The sequence below is a fragment of the Pantherophis guttatus genome, chromosome 13 (genome assembly GCF_059756535.1).
Source record: "Pantherophis guttatus breed Tessera chromosome 13, ASM5975653v1, whole genome shotgun sequence".
NCBI classification, from domain to species: Eukaryota; Metazoa; Chordata; class Lepidosauria; order Squamata; family Colubridae; genus Pantherophis; species Pantherophis guttatus.
This window is the reverse complement of record NC_142075.1, coordinates 3,218,385-3,238,044: the sequence shown is the minus strand read 5'-3', so window position 1 is coordinate 3,238,044 and position 19,660 is coordinate 3,218,385. Positions and strand designations below refer to the sequence as shown.

General features: G+C 49.3%; 1 protein-coding gene and 1 long non-coding RNA gene across 17 annotated transcripts in view; one reads left to right on the top strand and one right to left on the bottom strand.

Annotated features, from left to right (window-relative positions):
- Positions 1-19,660, top strand: part of FRMD5 (FERM domain containing 5) — a 105,556-nt gene that overhangs the window by 1,467 nt on the left and 84,429 nt on the right. The window lies entirely within an intron of this gene.
- Positions 2,692-11,865, bottom strand: LOC117676206 (uncharacterized). The gene is made up of 3 exons (XR_004594369.2): positions 11,735-11,865; positions 3,186-3,296; positions 2,692-2,829 (listed from the first exon to the last, which is right to left on the bottom strand). It is a non-coding gene; the product is annotated as an uncharacterized LOC117676206 (long non-coding RNA).

Sequence of the window (19,660 nt, the reverse complement as noted above, 5' to 3'; positions counted from 1 at the left end):
CCTCTGCCGCCCTCCCCATTGCCGGTGGAGGATAGTCCCAGTATTGAACTGGTTTTCTGCTTTCAGCTTCCGGCCACCACAAAGTCTGGTTTACTGCAGAGCGCGATGGATGGTCCTAGCCATTGTGACTTAACACTGGACACTGGACTTAGTGAGATGCATGGGAATAATTGTTCCAGTTTAGCAGAAGGGGCCTGGCTCTGTCCCCCCCTTCAACCAGGGTCAGGCTTCAGAGCAGCCTTGGCCCCTCACTTTGCCCCTTCCCTCAGGAACTGGTCCCCTCAGCCAAATGCTTGCGGACTCAGCACAGCGTAACCCTTGGCAGGGTTAGTGTTAGGTTGCAAGCTGCACCGGGAGAGCTATCTGCCTGCTGCAATATGTGGGAGCCACAGGCTCTGCTGCGGCAGGATTCTTCAGCTCCTGGTCCTGCTGTTGTGCTGGCCTGGAGGGACACCTGATCTGCGGTGACAGTGCGGCTCTCTTGGGGCTGAAAGTTTGGAAGTAGCAGCGCTAGGTTGGCCGGGCTTGGGTCGATGGCTTTCGTTGTCTCCTGGGAAAGAGATTGAGGAGCTGGCTCTGCAAAGGCCCTGGCCTTTTCTGGGGTCTCACCCTCCTCCAGGGGTCTGGGCGGTGGGAGGAGAGTTGTCTTGTTTCCAAACTCTTCCTTTCCAAGCATTTCCAACCTGAGAGTAAACGACATGTACAAACGGGAATTTTCCCTGAGAGCCGTTGCTTGCAGAGAGGAAGGATTCCGGAAGTCATTCTGGGGGAAAAGATGAAACACACAACTCTTTCTTGCCTTGAGGCTCCGATGTTGCTGGTTTTAAAGCAGGCTGCACATTGCCTTTGAAAAACAAACAGGTGCACGTGTGCATTTTCTAGAATTTATTTTTCATTATCTTGATTATGTGAGGAACTGGATTCTAATCAGAACATGTGACTATAAAATCCATGCATCTGTTCCGCGTTTAGCTGAAATAACTCTAAAATAACTAAAAGAAGCACTGCTGAGCCCAAAGAAACAAGGCCTCTGGAGCCCCTTTTCCAACTGACAGCCCATCGAAGCTACAATCCAGTTGGGAAAAGCTTCCTGATTCTTTTGCTGCCAGGGACTAGCTCTCCAGCAGAGAGACCTCCGAAGACCCAGGCGGCATTTCAATTAAATGGCACTGCCTCCTCTGTTGAGCCCCCATTCCTCAAGGGCAGTGGGCAGAGCCCTCGCCTGGAGCAGGTCCCGAGTGGGGAAGGGCTTCTCTTAGCCTTCTCCAAGGGGAAAGGGATGCGGCTCCAGTGGCACCTTCCCTTCAGCTCTGTGCAGGAGGCCACGTTTCTCTAGCCAGGCTGGGGCCTTGCTAGAGGGAGGAATGATTGAACCAGCACAGTTATCAAGTGGGGGTCTCTTGAGCAGGGGAGGGTCATATGGAGATCAGCAGAAGGCAGGGCCCCGAGAGCTTCGCATAGCCATGAACCTGCTGGGTCCTTCTCCAGCTGCTGCCCTCCTTCACCTTTGCCCAGTCCCAAGATGCTTTGCTCTGAGCAACCTTCTGGTGCAACACTTCTGGGGCAAGGGAGAAGCTTCCTTTTGAAGGAAGGTAAACATGAGCGGGCGGGTGGACGGAAAGGGCAAGGCAGCCCCAGGACTCCTGGACTTCTCCCCGCCCTGTTCCCCAGGCTCTCCATGTTTGCAGACCTCCTGTTCTGCCCTCACTTTTTTCAGCCACAAAGCTAGACCAAAGTGAGGCAGGCAGCTTCACCACCAGATGGAGTCGTAATTGGCTGACCAACTGTACTCAATGAGTAGTCCTCAATGGAATTACATCTACTACATGGTGGGAAGCATGCTGTGAGGTATGAAGCATGCTCAGGGTTCTGTTTTGCGCCCAGTATGGTAGTCCTTGACTTAAAACAGTTCATTTAGTAACTGCTCGAAGTTACAATGGCACTGAAAAAAATGACATGATTGTTTTTCACACTTACAACTCTTGCAGCATCCCCAGGGCCATGGGGTTCACGTTTGGATGCTTGGCAATTGACTCATTTATGACGGTCACAGCCTCCCGGGGGTCACGTGATCCCCTTTTATGACCTTCTGACAAGCAAAGCCAATGGGGAACCTGCATTCACTTAAGAACCGGGTTACCTAACTTGTTGGAGGCAAAATATGCTGACTCTGTAAACTGCAGTCTAAGTGTGATTGCTACTAACTTAACAAATGCAGTGATTCACTTAATAACTGTGGCAATAAAGATTGTAAAACCAGGCAAAACTCACTTAACAAATGTCTCACTTAACAACAGAAATATTGGGCTCAATTGTCATAATTTGAGGACTATTTGTACTCTTCCAAAATCTTCATGCATGATGTAGACGGGGGGGGGGGGATAGAAGGGGAATTCATCCAATTTGCAGCTGGCACCGAGCAGGAGGGAATGGCCAACATTTAGAAGATAGGCTGAAGATACAGGAAGATCTCTACAGACTTGAATGTGCAACAAAATGCAATTCATTGGTGAGAAAAGGAAGGTTTGATACATAGGCAGGAAAAACCACATGCAAAAGTTTAGAATAGCTCAACAGTAGTGGCTCAGCAATAATAACTGTGAAAGAGATCTAGGAGTCCCAGTGGACAATCACTGAAGTTTGAGCCAGCGGTGTGTTGCAGCTGCCAAAAAAGCCAATGCAAAAAAGCTAGGCTGCCTCAACAGAGGGAGAGCGTTAAGATCACGAGAAGTGTTAGTACCTCTTCATACTGCACTGATGAGATCAGACTGGGACTACCGTGTTCAGTTCACCATGATACAAAATAGACATCTGGAGACATCTCCAGATCTGGATAATGAACAGAGAAGAGCAAAAAAGATGATAAAGTGTCTAAAGAGGCTAAACCGAATGATTAACAGTCCTATGAGTCTCAGATTCTAAGACTGGATGGTCATCGGAGAGATCTCTGGAGAGTGAGCCTGTCTGTAACTTGTGGCCATGATGACTCTGGAGATCAACTCAGTGGATGAATAGGGATTTGGGGAATAGGGATTTTCTGGCGTCTCCTAGTCCCAGCCAGAGTAGTTGAGAATTCTCACCCCCACCCCCACCCCCGTTTCATAAATATTGATGAAGGATTGCTCTCTGTATAGCTTCATATCCCTCCAAAAACTAAGTTGACAAAAATACTCTTTTTCCTTCACCTCTGCCAATAAATGCTGTATCAACGAATCCTCCAATTTATTCCAGGCAGACCTCTTTTCTGGAACGGCTTGCATCTCCTCTGAATTTCTTCCCAGTTCTGCCTGTTCTTCCTGCAAGAGAAAAGAAACCTCAGCCAGTTTCTGCTCTCTCTCTCTCTCTCCCTCCCTCCCTCCCTCCCTCCCTCCCTCCCTCCCTCTCTCTCTTTGGTGTAGCTTCTTCGGTGTTGCTTTGCCAGCTCAGGGAGAGCCAAGAGATTGCAGAGCAATGGCAGCAGCTGGCACACACACCCCACCCTCCCACCGGCCCCATGGAGTCACCTGCTGCTGCTCTGGCACAGGGGAGGGGAGAGGAAGCTGCCTGGTGGCTGCCTGGGTCAACCCAAACAACCTCTGGCTGCTACCTGCTGCCCCCCCCCCATGTAGAGTCTCAGTCGCCCCCTTCCTCAGGGCCTTTTTTCCGGGAATCTTCAGGGGGGCACCAGAGAGTGATTTCCATGCCCAGAAGCAGAGCACCCCACTCCTAATGCAGGCCGTTCAGTGCTCAATGATCCCCTCCATCCCCCCTCCTGCAGAATCATCTTGTGTCATTCAAAACCAGCATCGTCCGGCTCCATTGGAGGAGTCCAGAAGGCGTCTTCCTCTGCCTGGGGGAGGCGGGGCAGGCAGTAGCAAGCACGGAAACCCCCCCCCTCCGAGTCCTCAAGTGAACCAGCCCAGGCAAGCGGCCGCTTGATATCTTAAAACGCAGGCAGGAAAGATGAAATGAAGGCGATGTCTAGAAAAGCAGAATTCCAGAATTTTAGGCAAGTGGCAATTTTTATTTTATTTTATTTTGAATTTGTATACCGCCCTTCTCCCTGAGGACTCAGGGAGGTGAACAGCCAAATAAAAACATCAAATACAAATATTAAAATACAGTTAAAATATATATATAAATTTGGCCCCATTAATTAAAACGATAAACAAAACAATTAAAAACACTTAAAAAGAATTAGGCCAGCCCGGCTTGTTGGAAAAAGAAGGTTTTAAGGGCACGGCGGAAGGCACTGAGGTCATGGATTCTCCTTATCTCTGGGGGCAACTGATTCCAGAGGGTGGGAGCCCCCACAGAGAAGGCCCTTCCCCTGGGGGTCACCAGCCTGCATTGTTTGGCTGATGGCACCCCGAGGAGGCCCTCTCTGTGGGAGCGCACGGGTCGATGGGAGGTCGTCGGTGGCAGCAGGCGGTCTCGGAGATAGCTAGGCCCAATGCCATGGAGCGCTTTAAAGGTGATAACCAACACCTTGAAGCGCACCCGGAAGACCACTGGGAGCCAGTGCAGCTCGCGCAGGAGCGGTGTTACATGGGAGTGCCATGCTGCTCCCGTCACTACCCGCGCTGCTGCGTTCTGGACCAGTTGGAGCCTCCAGGTGCTCTTCAAGGGGAGCCCCATGTAGAGAGCATTGCAGTAATCAAGGCGAGAGGTTACGAGGGCATGAGTGACTGTGCACAGGGAATCCCGATCAAGAAAGGGCCGCAACTGGCAGATCAGGCGAACCTGACAAAAGGTCCCCCTGATTACAGCCGTCAGATGTTCCTCCAAGGACAGCTGTGTATCCAGGAGGACTCCCAGATTGCGAGCCCTCTCTGTGCTCCTGCCTCATTGATGCTGGCAGATGGAGTGGATTTTCAGCCACTGAGAACTGAGCCAAAGGTCACAACTTAAGGTCAACTTATTGGTCATAGTAATTTAGATCCCACCTTTAACCATTCTTCCCAAACAGCTCATAGTCATGTAGACAATTATAATAAAAGCCCAAGGTATAAATATTGTCTGACTTTATTTGAAGGAAATGGGTTTTAACTTTAAATAGTGACCTGCAAAGCATTCAGTCAAGGAGTCTCCTTTGGAGAGATGGGCAGCATATAAGTTTAATAAATAAATAAATTCAGCTATGGACATAAAAAGCAACGGGGAACCTTTGGTAGAAAAAGCATGCAGGAAAACAAAGCTTTGAAAGAGCCTGACTTGTGCTGAGATCCTGCTTCTGGTGCAACTCTGTGCAAAATCACTCAATTTACTGGACAGTCTCAGAAAACCTAAAATACTACGGACAATAAAAGTAAACTTAATTCCCCCTCCCACCAGCTGAATTTAAAGTAATTGTATGCAGTATTCCTCACCAAAGGTTCTTGGTTTGTCCTTTCAAAGGTGACGACCTGATTTCCCACCCTCTTGGCTCATTCTCAGCTCTGAGGCTGCTGGACAAGCCCCCCTTTCTCAATGTCTGTCCTATTAAAAAGACAAAGCTTTTCTTCTGCAGGGGGGCCCGGGGGTCCTCAGACTTGAACACAACTCAATTCTACACCTGGGAGGGATGGAGGGGATTGAAAGTCAGCTGCGTCTGGTGACCAGTATATTTTATTTACTGATTTAAGACATTTATATGATCACCCATATTATACCATGTTTCCCCGAAAATAAAACCTTGTCTTATATTTTTTTGAACCCTGAAATAAGCGCTTGGCCTTATTGCCATGCGCTCAAAAGCCTGATTGGGCTTATTATCAGGGGGTGTTTTATTTTGGGGGAAACAGGGTATCAAATTATTCTGGGTGTCCATCAACAAGTAAACAAATTATGTTAAACAATGTCAGCGTTAGTGTCCCAAAACTGTCTCTTAAATAATTTTTATGAAAGATTTTTACAAGAAAAAAAGATAGCCATAAAAAAATATATGACAAAGAAAAAAGAAAAAAACCAATCAATCAAAATAGAGCTGGAAGGGACTTGGAGGTCTTCTAGTCCAACCCCCTGCTTAAGCAGGAGACTCAATAACTGTGGTGGTGGACCTTTGGTACGTGTGCCAGAAGTGGCACGCGGCACCCTTTCTGATGGCATGCAAGCCATCGCCTCAGTTCAGCTCTGCTGCACATGCATGCATGCCTCCCACTGGCCGGCTGGTCTTCAGGTCTCTGCTGGGGGGCGGGGCACATGCGGGAGGCATGTGTGCACACCCAGGGACACATGGGGGCATGTGCACAGGAAGCAGGGTGCATGCAGGAGGCCGTGCCGCATTGCATTTTGTGGGTTCAGGCGCACACGCACGGATTCGAGAGTGCATGCTGATTCAAGCGTGCGCATGCTTGCGCTTTGGGCACTCGGTCCGGAAAAGGTTAGCCATCACTGCTCTATAACATTTCAGATAGATGGCTGTCCAATCTTTTCTTTAAAACCTCCAATGTTGAAGCAGCTACAACTTCTGAAGGCAACTTCTGTTCCACTGGTTAATTGTTCTCACTGTCAGGAAGTTTCTCCTTAATTCCAGGTTGCTTCTCTCCTTGATTAGTTTCATCCATTGTTTCTTGTCTTGCCTTCTGGTGCTTTGGAAAATAATTTGATCCCCTCTTCTTTGTGGCAGCCCCTCAAATACCCTGGAATATTGCTCTCATGTCACCCCTAGTGCAAAAATCAGGATAGATAGAAAATGGGAAAAGCAAAAACTATTTAAAGAAGCACCTTCTGATCTTCTTTACAACATTTGCGAACCAACGTACTGTCTCTCCAGCCAGCAGCTATTTTAGGAGTGGGTGTTTTTATGGTACATTATTGTTGTCTGCAATTTTCTTCCATTCATCTTAATGTTTAAATTCTCATTTCTCCTGTGCAGAGGTCCACCTATAGTAGCAAGACTAAGCCCCCATTGGATAAAGTGAACCCTAGTAGATGAATATGGCTGCCCTGGTATCTTGTGGCATCAGATCGTATATGGATTGGGGGTGAATGCAGACCTCTGAAACTAATCCCTGCAGGCGCCCCCCCCCCCAGCTGCCAGTGTGTGTATCTGGCTGGCTCCTTTGGGTCTGGTTCTTTGATTCAGCCAGGAGGCCAGCTTTGCAGTTGCTCCCCCACTCCCAGGGAGTGATCAGCCAGCCTGCCCCTTTTATGCCATGGTGGGAGGGGGGAGTTCTGGATCAGGACTCAGACATGTAGAAGCTGTGCACATGATTGACATGCTCAGGGTGATATTATGCTCCCATACGTTGGGGTCCAGAAAGGTCCGGAAAATGTTTGGTTTTCTGAGAGATGAGTTTTCCTGCATGGGGAAGAGTTTGCCCTTTGTGGGGGCTTTCTTGTACATTCTTGAGTGACCGGGAAATGAAGAAGCCTTTTGACCTGCCAGGCCCTGCACCCAATCCTTTCGCCTCGAAGAGCTGCTGGTGTGAATGCAGCCCTTGGCAGTGGCTGCTTTGAGCTGGTCTCGCTGAGAGCACCCAGAAACTCCCTTCATGTCACTTAAATGGTAAACAGCTTCAGAGAAAAGCCATCCAGGGACCTCTGCAACGGTCCAAAGGGGTCCAGGGTGGCCGGCACAGCTGAAGTCCTGCCCTGTTTTAGGTGTCCACGCTGTCATTAAGCCCAGTAAGGAATGGGGTTGTGAGCCACAGTGGACAAATAAGAATAGGACAGGACAGACTAGAAGATAGAATATGAAGATAGAGGAGTGGAGTGGGGGGATGGGGATGGGGATGGGGATGGGAATAGAATAGGACAGGACAGGACAGGATAGGACCTTGGAGGTCTTCTAGTCCAACCTTCTGCCTAAAGCAGGAGACTTTAGTCCATCCCAGACAAACTTTTCTGGAAAACCTCCAGCAATCCTCCAGCAAGTGGATGTGCCCAAGAGGAAGATGGGCAGCCATTGGTTAAGTTGATGCTTCACTTTGGATACTAAGAGAAGGGGGCTTTGTGGTTTAAATGGCCCCATTCAATTCCTGCATAGTGTAATCTCTTTGCAGACGAAATACCAGGTCTTTAGGTCTAGGCGTCCTAGCAATGAGACTGAACCTCAGCCAGCTGCATGAGGGGCCTCCAGACACACCAGCTCCCTCCATCCCTCACCCCCTGGGCTTTTGTCTGGGCTGAGCTGGGGCGGGTGAGGCCAGTCGCCTGCCTGCTTTGAAGGGAACAGCCATTATTATGCTGCTGGTGATCCTCTCGCTCTTTCTCCTCAGCCTCCAAGGAGCAGTGGAATATCTGTCAGCAGGAGAAGTGCTGCGCCTACTGACACAGGCAGGAAGGCTTTCCTGGCTCCCTGCCCCCTCCCTCGCCTTTCCATTTAATAGGTTCTAAATCTCAAATTTGAAATTGGAATGTAGTGCGAAAGTGCCAGCTGCTTCCATGATCCACTTTTCCAGAAAACCCTCTGGGCCCCCATTTCCCCCCCAGGCATGCTATGAAAATGGGGACAGCGAGAGTCCAGGCTGTTCGTGGGAGGGGTGCCCCTGTCCAGCCAAAAGAAGGGGCATGAGTGTGGGGATCAGGATGTAGGGAGCAGTGTTGCTTCTTCTGGTGAGGGAGGGTCTTTTTACTGGCCAGGCTGGTTGGCTTTCCTTTAGTAGATTGTCCCCGCTTGGGACCATGGCTTTGTGGCGTGTGCTCTTGACTTCTCCACTGTTGTCTTCTCCTGCCTTTGTGTGGTCGGGTGCTCTGGTTCAACCCGGAGAAGGAGAGGTGCTTTTCAGCAGCAGCAAGGCAGGTCCAAGGGCTGGGACTGAATCTGTCCCAGAAAGGCTTCTGATGTGTCACGCTGGGCGCCTGGAAGGCCTCTTGGTCTTCTGCTGCCTCAGGGCTTCTCGGGAGGAAGCAGAATTATAGCTGCGGTACCAGCTCTGACCCTCCTCTGATGTAGCTCCTGTTATCCGTACTCTGGTTTGCATTGGGCTTGGTCAGCTCTGAGTAGGGCTATTCTTCGGAGAGCTTCTGGATGCTTCCATTGCCACAAAGTGTGGTAGGTCAGTCTGTGTTCTGTGCTTGGCATTTCCCCCCATCAAAAGACCCACACTGGTTGCCAGCTGTCTCTTTAGAAGCTTAAGTCTGCTTAGGAGCAGGTGATGTCAGGGGGTGCCTGTACCTGCAGACAGGGCTGTCTCAATGGGCCTGATGGGCACTTGCATAGGGGCCCCATACTAATCTGTGTATGTTAACCCTTCAATGCACCTTGTATCATATAAATACAGCACCTGTATGGCTTACTGAGTATTATTGTGGTTTTCAAGCCTCGCGTTGTTCAAATGTTTATCATGATGATTAGTTGTTGTTGCACAGAATGTTTTTAATGTTTCAACACCGCGTTGGAAGTGCTAACAAAATAAATATATGTTTAATTTTATCAACCATTTACATTTTTATTCCTGTGAGTAGTTGTCGCAGGGGCCCCAGGAAACTGCTTTGCCCGGGGCCTATAATGCTGTTAAGATGGCCCTGCCTGCAGAAGGTTTCTTTTGAAGAGCTTTCCTCTCTTGAAGGACAAGGAAGGTGTGTTTTTTTCTGCAGACATTTTGAAATTAAATCTGTTTACGTGTGGCTTTTTATTACAGTTAGGGCTCTGTATTAGGATGCTGTGCCTCCTCCAATTCTGTGCTTTCTTTCACAAAGGTGGCATAGAAGTATTGAAAAGGAAGCACTGGATCACCTGGGCTACTTTGAAGTGAACGAAGGTCAATTATGTCTTCCCCAAAGGAAGGGCAGAACAGGTGAGGGGAAGGCCCTTGGCTGGAGAGCCCTCGGAGTTAATCATTTCTTGGGATTTCCTGACCTGCCTTTCACCTTTCAGTCTGGCATTCCCATGACAGGAGTCACTGCTTCACCACTACAGATTGGGGTAGTTCACTTTTCTCAGAAGAAGGCACGGGGGACCTTTCTGACCCAACCTTGCCTAGGCGTTGAGGTGCCCTTTCTTCCTCCTGTTCCACACCAAACCAAGGTTTATGGGAGGGAAACATAGTTGGCAGCAATCTCTTTGGCCAGTTCTCCCAAGACAGTTCCCAAGGGTTCTCCTCAAACTAGGTCATGGCCCACCAGGTCATGGATGTACCTGAAACCTCTTGTTGACACTTTCTGAGTGTGTCAACATGCCAAACAGAAGGAAGGGTTGTGTAGCCCGCAGGAGAGAATGGGGCAGTGGGGGTGGAACACATCTCTTGTAGTATTTTGATTGGAAGTGTCTTGAATCCCAGGGGTTTCTGCTGGAGGCCATTAGATACATCATTACCCACGAATCTGTTTTGGCCTTCTCCCCAAGGAAATCTGGATCCACGTGGCAACATGAACTGGCCTAATTAAGAGACAGCTGTGTCCCATCTGCTTCCATCACAAGCAATTCTGCTTAGAATAAGAAATGAAATGATAATAGGAAGGCATGGAGCATCCATTTTAGAAAAGCTGAAAAATTGCAGGGAGGGCTTGAAATGGCTGCCTCTGCTCCCAGACAAAATCCTTGCAAAGGAATTGTTGGGGCAAACCGATGAACTGTTGAGCTGAGGAGATAAACTTGGGCACTTGTGTTTTCCTGGACTGTGCTTGGAAAGCTCGCCCGTTGTCTGCAACCGAGAGGCAGTTTGCAAGCCCTCTTTTCTGAACTGAAGGAGATGCAGAATTGGGCTCTTTCCTCTGCCGGCACCTGCATGTCCATCCAGCTCATCCACTCAGGCCTGCTCAGGACATGAATCCATTTCACTTCCTGATACAGGTATTTGTTCAAATGAGAAGAGCTACCTTGAAGGAGGTAGTGATCCAGGCTCCAAGTGAAGCACTGCAGGGGCTTTATTGGGTATGACTGGGCTCACATCCCCTCCTTCCTCATCTCCTCCTGTTCTCCACCATCTCCCACTTGGAACCATTTTATTCCGAGTTTGGTGGCCACTGCAAGGGCCTTCATTTTTGTGGGTTTATAGCAGAAGGGGCTGCCTGTTCACAGATTGTAAAAGGGCCATAGTTTCCATATAGTAGAACAGAACAGTACAGTACAGTACAGTACAGAACAGAACAGAACAACAGAGTTGGAAGGGACCTTGTAGGTCATCTAGCTCACCCTCCACCCAAACAGGAGACCCGACATTTCTGACAAATGTCAGAAATGTCTTTTCTTGAAAGCTTCCAGTGATGAAGCTCCCACAACTTCTGAAGATAAGATGTTTGTGAGACTGCTTCATCCATCCTGCCCTGACAGCCGCTGTATGGCTAAAATATATAAGGAATTATATAATTGCAGGGATTGGGTATTTATGTCTAGTTCAATGAAAAGAAGAACTAGGGGTGACAGGATAGCAGTCTTCCAATATCTCAGGGGCTGCCACAAATGAGGAGGTCAAATCTATTCTCTAAAGCACCAGAGGGCAGGACAAGAAGCAACGGATGGAAAGTAATGAAGGAGAGAACCAACCTAGAACTAAAGAGAAATTTCGTGGCAGTCAGAACAGTTAATCAGTGGAACGACTTGCCTCCAGAAGTTGTGTGGGGGTCCAACACTTGAGGTTTTTAAGAGGAGATTTGAAAACCATTTTTCTGAAATGGTTTAGGGTTTCTGCCTGAGCGGGAGATTGAACTAGAAGATCCCTTCCAACTCTGTTATTCTCTTTTGTAGCGATTTGTAAGCTACCCCTATCAAAAAAATGGAGCTTATCATGATAATCAATATAAAACATGCCTGTGAAGATAAAAAGCATAACATCAATATAAAAATATTTTATGTAGACCTAAAACAGCAGCATCCTCTACATTGACGTACCTCCAGACCCTGGAGAAGAGACAGCTTCCTCCTTTTTCCAAGGAGATGGCAGGGCAGGGCCTCCTGCCATCAGAGAGAAGAGTATTCCAAGATGTTGGAGCCGCTGGTGGAAAAACCTGTTTCGTGCTCCATCCCTTCGAAGGAGGTGGTCACAACACACATCCTCCCAGGTGGATGTTTGTAGAGGAAAGTGGCCTGGAATTGGACTGGATCCAGATGAGCAGCTTCTCTATCTGGCAGGGATTTAATACAAATCTGATTGCTGTCATCTAATTCCTTATAGTCTCCAGACTCTGGGTTAGCATCTGTCCAAGTGACGGAAAGAGCAGTAAATCTGTGTCCCAAAATAGACCAGCCAAGATGAGCTATCGTTGAAAGCTTTCCTTAGGTCAGGAAAGGGGGCAATGTGAAACAGAGGCTCAGAGTAACCTCCTTTCATTACATGAGATATGAATTATCTGGAGCACTGGTTCTCAACTGTGGCCACTTCAAGATGGATGGACTTCAACTCCCAGAATCATGCTGGCTGGGGGATTCTGGGAATTGAAGTCCACCCATCTTAAAGTAGCCATGGTTGAGAAACACTGATCTGGAGAATTTATTTGAAAAAATCTTCAAGTTTCTGTTTCATTGTTTTACCAGTAACATAGATCTTTCCACAAGCTGAGGTTCTTGCTTCTTAAGTTTTTTTAACTTTCAGGGCTCGTTAAGGAAATTCTCCCAATGTGCCTTCTGAACTTGCTCCCAGTTCAACCCACATCCCCTCCTGTCCCCCTCCAACAATGAACTTGGTTGTATTTGGATGGCGATCGGCTGGTCTTTCAGAGGATGAACAAAGTTCCTCTGAAAGACCAGCTGATCGCCATCCAAATACAACAGATGATCCATCTAGCAGGTGAGGAGCATCTCATCACCAGCAACCTGGTCAGTTGAAAAGAGGCCAAGCCTTTGTCCCTCAGGCCAGCAACCCTTTCCCACCTTAACCAAGAAAGCAATTGGTACAGTTATGGGTTTTTTTCCTTCTGGCTGGTGAGGCTGGCTGTAAGTGAAAATGATGCCAGAGGAATTCATCAGCCTTTGCCCTTAAATTGTCCTACAGTAAAATCGTAAGAGCACAGCTGCTTGTCCAGTTACCGAGGTGAGGGGAGACATTTTATTTATTACTATTAGTTTTTAATTTTAGATTTTTTTTAAATCCCACCTTATTTTTTGTAAATAAGGTGACGAACATACCTAATACTCCTTCCTCCGCCTCTCATTTTTCCTGTGAGGTGGCTTGGACTGAGAGAGGGACTGGCTCAAAGGCCCCCAGATGATTTTTCATGCCTACGGCAGGACTAGAACTCACAATCTCTTGATTTCTAGGCCAGCATTCCAACCACATCCTCACATCCGAAGGGGATTGGAATGAAATTTGATCTTTCAAAGATATTTTTATTTTACTCAAATTATACAAAATTATTTTAGTTGATAGATATTAAGAATCTAATCACAATGATGACTGATCCCAGGGACATCAAGTTCCCCCTTGTGACTGGATTGGAATCCATGTCCAGTAATACCAGTTGAAGTTCTGAGCGTGGAGAACAGCAGATGATAGGGATGGGTGGGACTTGGGGGCCTTAGTAGAAACCTCCGTCAGGGCAGGAATCCTCAGACCATCCGTGACAAATGGTTATATTGAACACCCTTCCCTTCCCTTTCTCCTTCTCACCCCTCCCCCGTCTCTTCCATAGGATTTAGCCTCCAACTTCCTCACAAGCTATGTTGCTCTTTTCTGCACTCTTTTCACTTCCTCAGCACCCTTCTATATTGGATGCAATATTCCAGATCTCTACATTCTTTCCAGTTTGATTTGAGCTGATCCAGCAGCCGTCTTGGGAGCTGGAAAGGGTTGAGGAGGCATCAGCCAAAGGGTCAGGGCAGCCCTCGGATGCCATTGCAAGGGAAAAGGTGCAGAGCCCTGGCGGTTTTTGTAAAGAGTGAGCTGTAAACCTCCAGAAGAAGAAGTCACACAGGCTTCTGCCTCTCTGGGAGGCCTGTCGGTGGCTTGGCTTCCCTCGGTGTGCCATCTGGAATGGCTGCTCCTTTGTCTTTATTCGGGGGCCTTTGTGTGGCTCAGAGGGCTGAGCATTACTATGGAAACACGGGATAAATGGCCTCTGCATCTTCTCGACAATGCTCCAATGCTCTCTCAGCGCCAAAGGCATTGCTCTCTGGATGAATGGATGAGCTGAAGCATATGGCCATTTTCAGCCCAAGCAAGATGCTGTCTCTCACTTCCGCCTGCCTCCTTCGGTTTGTGGGGCCAAGGTCTTCAAAGGGCTCCCTTTTCTGGAAAGAGGAGGCTGGAAATGCAAACTGCTCAAACTGAGCAATTGGATGGCTGGAGGGGCTTCCATGGGGTGGGGGCAGGGACACAGTTGGGGCCTGGGGAAGTGTGGATGCCCTGAACTCAAGTTGGTGATAGTGTGCACCCAGAAGGCTCAAAAGGGGGAAAGCGGAGGAGGAAGAAGAGGAGGAGAAGGGCTTACAGACCAATTATGAAAGCTGACTCGCTTTCTTCATTGCCTGCATCAACTTCCAGCTCGCAATTTTCCAGACAGAAATGAGAGGGGGTTTGTTAAATTCTTAGGGTGGGGGGAGGCTAAGGAATGCATAAGAGCCTCTGCCACTGGAGATGAGATACCCATCCAGTTCTTGGAATGTGCCAAATGGGAAGGTTGATATTAAGTCAGCTTTCACAATAGTGTCTACCTTGACCCCACCAGGAGATCAGAATCCCTGAGATGTTGGAAATAGACAAGGAGCCGGAGGAGAAGCAGAAGTTGGTGGTGTTGCAGACCGAGGTAGGGGCGCAGCCAGAAGCTCAAACAGAGAGCCGAGAGGTGGAACTGCAACCAATGAGCTTAAGGGAGCAGCGGAGAGAGGCCCCCTACCAGGGACTGAAGACCGCTTGGCCGCGAATGTAGGGAAGGTGGAAAAATCTGAGGACCCCCTAATCCCCTTGGAAGTCAACATGATCCTAGGGAGCAAGTGGAAAGTGAAGTGGCTGGTATACTGTGTTTCCCCAAAAATAAGACCCTGTCTTATATTTATTTGAACCCCGAAATAAGGACTTGGCCTTATTATCGGGGGTCTTATTATTTTGGGGGTACAGGAGGCGGCGAGTGTGGCCACCTCACTGTGTTGCGCCACTCGTCAGCTGTTTGCTGGGGCAACCAAAGGTGGGAATCTCCCCGGCGTTCTTGGCACTCACCCGCCTCCCATCCATCCATCCATCCCCCTTGCCTGCAAACTCCTGCCCCGCTCCCGCCTCTCCGCCGGGTGACCCCGACAGCCCCAGACACCCAAAGCCTGTGCCTGCCCGGCTCCCTTTTCCACAGCACCTGACTCTTTATCGATGGGTGTGATATGTGGGGCAGGGGAGAAGCAAGACATGTGGAGTGAGATGGGGCTCGCTCCTCTTGCCATCTCTTCTCACACATACACCCCGCCAGGGGCCGGGGAGACACACGAGATGCGCATCTTACCTGCCTTGCAGCTCTGTTGCGTGTCTCGCTGTTGTCTGTAGGCGAACACGTTGTAGGGTAAAACCAAACGTCTCGTGAGTTCGAGAAATTTGATTGAACTCTCGAGGGTTTTTTTACCCTACATGTTTGCCTGTAGACAACGGCGAGACACGCGACGGAGCTACAAGGCAGGTAAGACATATCTCGCGTCTTCCCAGCCCCAACCCTCCCCACCTGCCACCCCCAAATTGCATCCAATTTGGGCAGGGGCAGGAAGCCCTGCCGTGCCTGGCGAGAGGGGGAGAAGAGACAGCAAGAGGAGTGAGCCCTCCATGCATCTCACTTCTCCACCTCACCTGCCACCCCGCTTGATAAAGAGCCAGGAACTCTGGAAAGGGGAGCCGGGCGAGCGTGGGCTTTGGGCATCTGGGGCTGCTGGGAGTCGCCCGGCGGAGAGGTGAGAGCAAGGCGGGAGTTTGCAAGCGATCGCTTCCCCTTTGCCTTCTCTCCCAAAAGTGCTCCTTGGGCACAGACACTTCTGCAGCAGGAGACTTGCGCCTCGCGCAGACCTTCTGAAGAGTACCATAGCAGCAGCTATGCACAATTTTTTAACCCTTATTTCGTCCCGACCCATGTAGCCCAGTACAGTTGGGACAAAATAAGAGTAAAAAAATTGTGGATAGCTGCTGCTACAGTACCCTTTGGAAGGCTGGCATGAGGCACATGGGGCGCATTGCTTGGCCTCCTGCTGCAGAAGTGGCTGCAATCCATGGCAAAAATGGCCACGCTTGCTGGAGGCGTCAGCCGAAGTGGCACCCATGAGGCAGTTGTTCGGTGGACAGAATTGCCTGCTGTGACTGTCACCATTAGGTAAGGAGGGTGGGAGGCATGTGGGGTGCGTCGCTTGGCCTCCGGCTTCTTTTGCAGCCGCAATTGGCTGCAAAAGCAACCACATTTGCTGGAGGAGGCGACCTGAAGGGTCCCCGTGAATCAGCTGTGAATAGCAGCCTGAGTGGCTCAGCTGATCTGATTAAGGGGCCAAGAAGCACTGAGGTGACAGGGGAAGGGAAAGGCTGCCTCCTGTGCTGGCCATGCCCATCCCATCACTAGGGCTTATTTTCAGGGGATGGCGTATATTTACACCCACCCCAAAAATCAGGCTTGGCCTTATTTTCGGGACATGTCCTGTTTTTGGGGAAACACGGTAGTGGTATGAGCTGATCGAGTGGAAACTTCCAGTGGCACCCGCAGCCCATCAGTGGAGCAACTGGGGAAAAATTAAGTGGGCTAGAGATCAAAGGAGCAGTGATCCTGGGTGCTGCAGTAGTGGTGTCTGGGACGGGGGAATGAAATCACTAACCAGTCCATCTCCTCCCATCCTGCAGCCGGTGGTACCAGCACCTGCCAGGATGATTCGGTGCCCGGTGCAAGGAGCAGTGGCAACAGGCTCCACCATCTCTCTGTTGGTGTGGGGCAGCCAGCAGCCCCCATGGCTGTGGCAGCAACTGGGGTCCCTTCTCCTCCACCTGCCAGTCAGCCCAAAAGGAAGATTCCCCGCGAAGCCGAAGAAGACACGCATAGGGCAGCAGGTCATCGAATTCTCTCCCCAGCCCAGTGAGGAAGAGGGAACTCCAACTGCCACCCGAGCGTGTCTAACCTTTTATGAGAATGACAAAAGGGACGTGGTATAGTTGGACAAAGTATTAATATACACCAAAACCCCTGAAGAGCATGTGAATAATCAGGGCAGTACTCAAGAAACTGTAAAGAGCCCAACTCTACATGAAGCTGTCCAAGTGTGAGTTTCACAAAAAACCTTTGGACTATCTGGGGGTACCATATGAGGGAGTGGAAATGTACCCTAGCAAAGTGAAAGCCATACTGGAATGGGAGCCCCCGCAAACCAGGAGGCAGTTACAGAGCTTCCTAGGCTTTGCGAACTTTACTGCCAATTCATTACCACATTTGCCCAGATAGCCCTGCGGATCACCAATCTGCTGAAAACCAGGGGGTAGGGGGCGCAAAATCAAAATCCAACCAACACCTGGATTGGTCCCTTGACTGCCAAGCTGCTTGTGAAAAGCTGAAATGCCTGTTCACTGCAGAGCTGGTCCTGAAGCACCCTGACTTGGAGAATCCGTTTGTAATACAGGCTGATGCCAGTGATGTAGCAATAGGGGCAGTCCTACTCCAAAAGAATACCAAAGGGGAATTATAACCTTCCGCCTACATGTCCTGCAAGCTGTCCGACACCAAGGGCGTCAGGTGGGCTCTCATGATGTGGAGACAGATCTTGGAGGGTAGCAAGATCCCATTCGAGGTCTGAGTGGAAGAACAAGAACCTAGAAGTGCTGAAGACCCTTCCAGAAGCTGTCCCCTAAGTAAGTCCAGTGGGCTCAATATTTTAATCAGTTCAGTTTCACCCTCCAATATCTGCCTGGAGGGAAGAGCTTCCTCGCAGATGCCCTCTCTCTCATGCTGCAGTACAATAGCTCCCAAGAGGCAGTAGTGACTTCCATCATCCGATCTAGACAGTGCGCAGCACCAGCCATCACTCGAAAACAAGCAGTATCCTGACCGGAGCCAGCCCAGGACTTAGTGCAACCCCTGAAAGACGCCCTGGCAAGAGATGAGTGTTTCTAACAGCACAAAGACAACCTATCCCTGAAGGAAGGTTGGCATGGAAAGGGACAAAATTATATGTCCTGGCCAACCAATGGACCTCGATTTTGCAGAGGAGTCATGACACAAAGGCAGCAGGACATTTTGGGTTCATAAAAACTCTTCACTTAGTGAAGAGGCAGTTCTGGTGGCCAAAGATGAAAAAGGACATAGAGACTTACGTAGCCAGCTGCCCTGGGTGTGCTTCAATGAAACGGCTACCGGAGAAGTCCCCCTGGTCGATTGCAGCCATTGGCCAATCCAATGAGGCCCTGGGAAGAAATCTCTATGGACTTTATTGTGGAGTTGCCAAAAAGTGCAGGGAATACTGTAATCTAGACCATCACAGACTTATTTTCCAAGGAGGCACATTTTGTAGTATGCCCAAAGATTCCCTCCTCCTGGTCCCTGGCAAAGTTGTTTGTGCAGCATATCTGTCGGCTGCATGGAATCCCCAAACGCATCATTTCAGACCGAGGGGTGTTGTTCACATCAAAATTTTGGCAGGAATTCCTCAGCCTGATTGAGTCCTCACAGGGCCTTAGCTCCACCTATCATCCTAGTACCAATGGAGCCTGTGAATGAGCGAACTTGGTTCTGGAGCAGTGTTATGTCAACTACCAACAGACCAATTGGACTGAACTGCTCCCCTTTGCAGAAGTGTCGTACAATAACTCCGTGCAGGGTTTACCACTTTCTGGGTAGTTAGTGGAGTAGAGTTTGCACCCATGCTGGAAATCCCGTAGGGGTAGCCATCCTCAGCATCCTTGGCTGAATGGATGGAATCATTCAAGGATACATGGGTGGTGGTGCGCAGGGCATTGCAGAAAGCTACGGAAATGCAGAAGAGGCAGGCAGGCAAGAAAAGAGGCCCACAGAGGGAGCCCAAGGTGTGGGATAAAATATGCCTGCCTACCAAGTTCCTTAACCTGAGGCAGCCTTGTAAGAAGCTGGGCCCAAAGTACCCTCCCTTCCAGCTTATCCAGATCATAAATCCGGTTACTATAGAGCTGCAGCTGTCAAAAAGCCTCAGACAAGTGCAGCCAGTATTTCACTGCAGTCTGTTGAAGACTTTCCGTAGTTCGGAATTAAGGCCAACTACGGAGGCGCTCCCCCTCCCATCATGGTCAAAGGAGAGGAGCACTATGAAATCGAGGAGATTCTCAACTCCCGGTACCATAGGGGGAACTGCAATATTTGGTGTTATGGTGGGGCTATCTTTTAGCCAATGCAGAATGGGTGGCTGCAACAGATATGAAGGTGGATAGGTTAGTGTGTGGATTTCATACTCAACATCTGGGTCGGCCCCAGTGAGGAGAGAAGCAAATAATGTCTAATGAGGTGAGCACCTTTATGTTTATTTTCTCTGGAGGGTCGGCATGTCCAAGCTGACTCACTTTTTTTGTTGCCTGCATCAACTTTCAGCTCACAGTTTGCCAAACAGAAGAGGCTGGTTGGTTGGTAAATTCCTAGGGTGGGAGGAGACTAAGGAATGCATGAGAGCCTTCTGCCGGCAGAGAAGAGATACCCACCAAGGCCAGGTTCTCAGAGCTATCAGCTGGCAAAGAATGTTTTCCCAAAACAAAAGTACTGAGTGTAATTGGTGGCCAATGAACCGTGGGCGGCCCAGGGGTGAAAATGGGGTTTTACCTATGGGTTTTCAAGGGAAAACCTCAGAGCTGACTTGACTTCTGCTGTACCTAAATGGATCTTTTAATAAAGTTTTACTGTTGGTAGTTCTTACGTGCCAGGA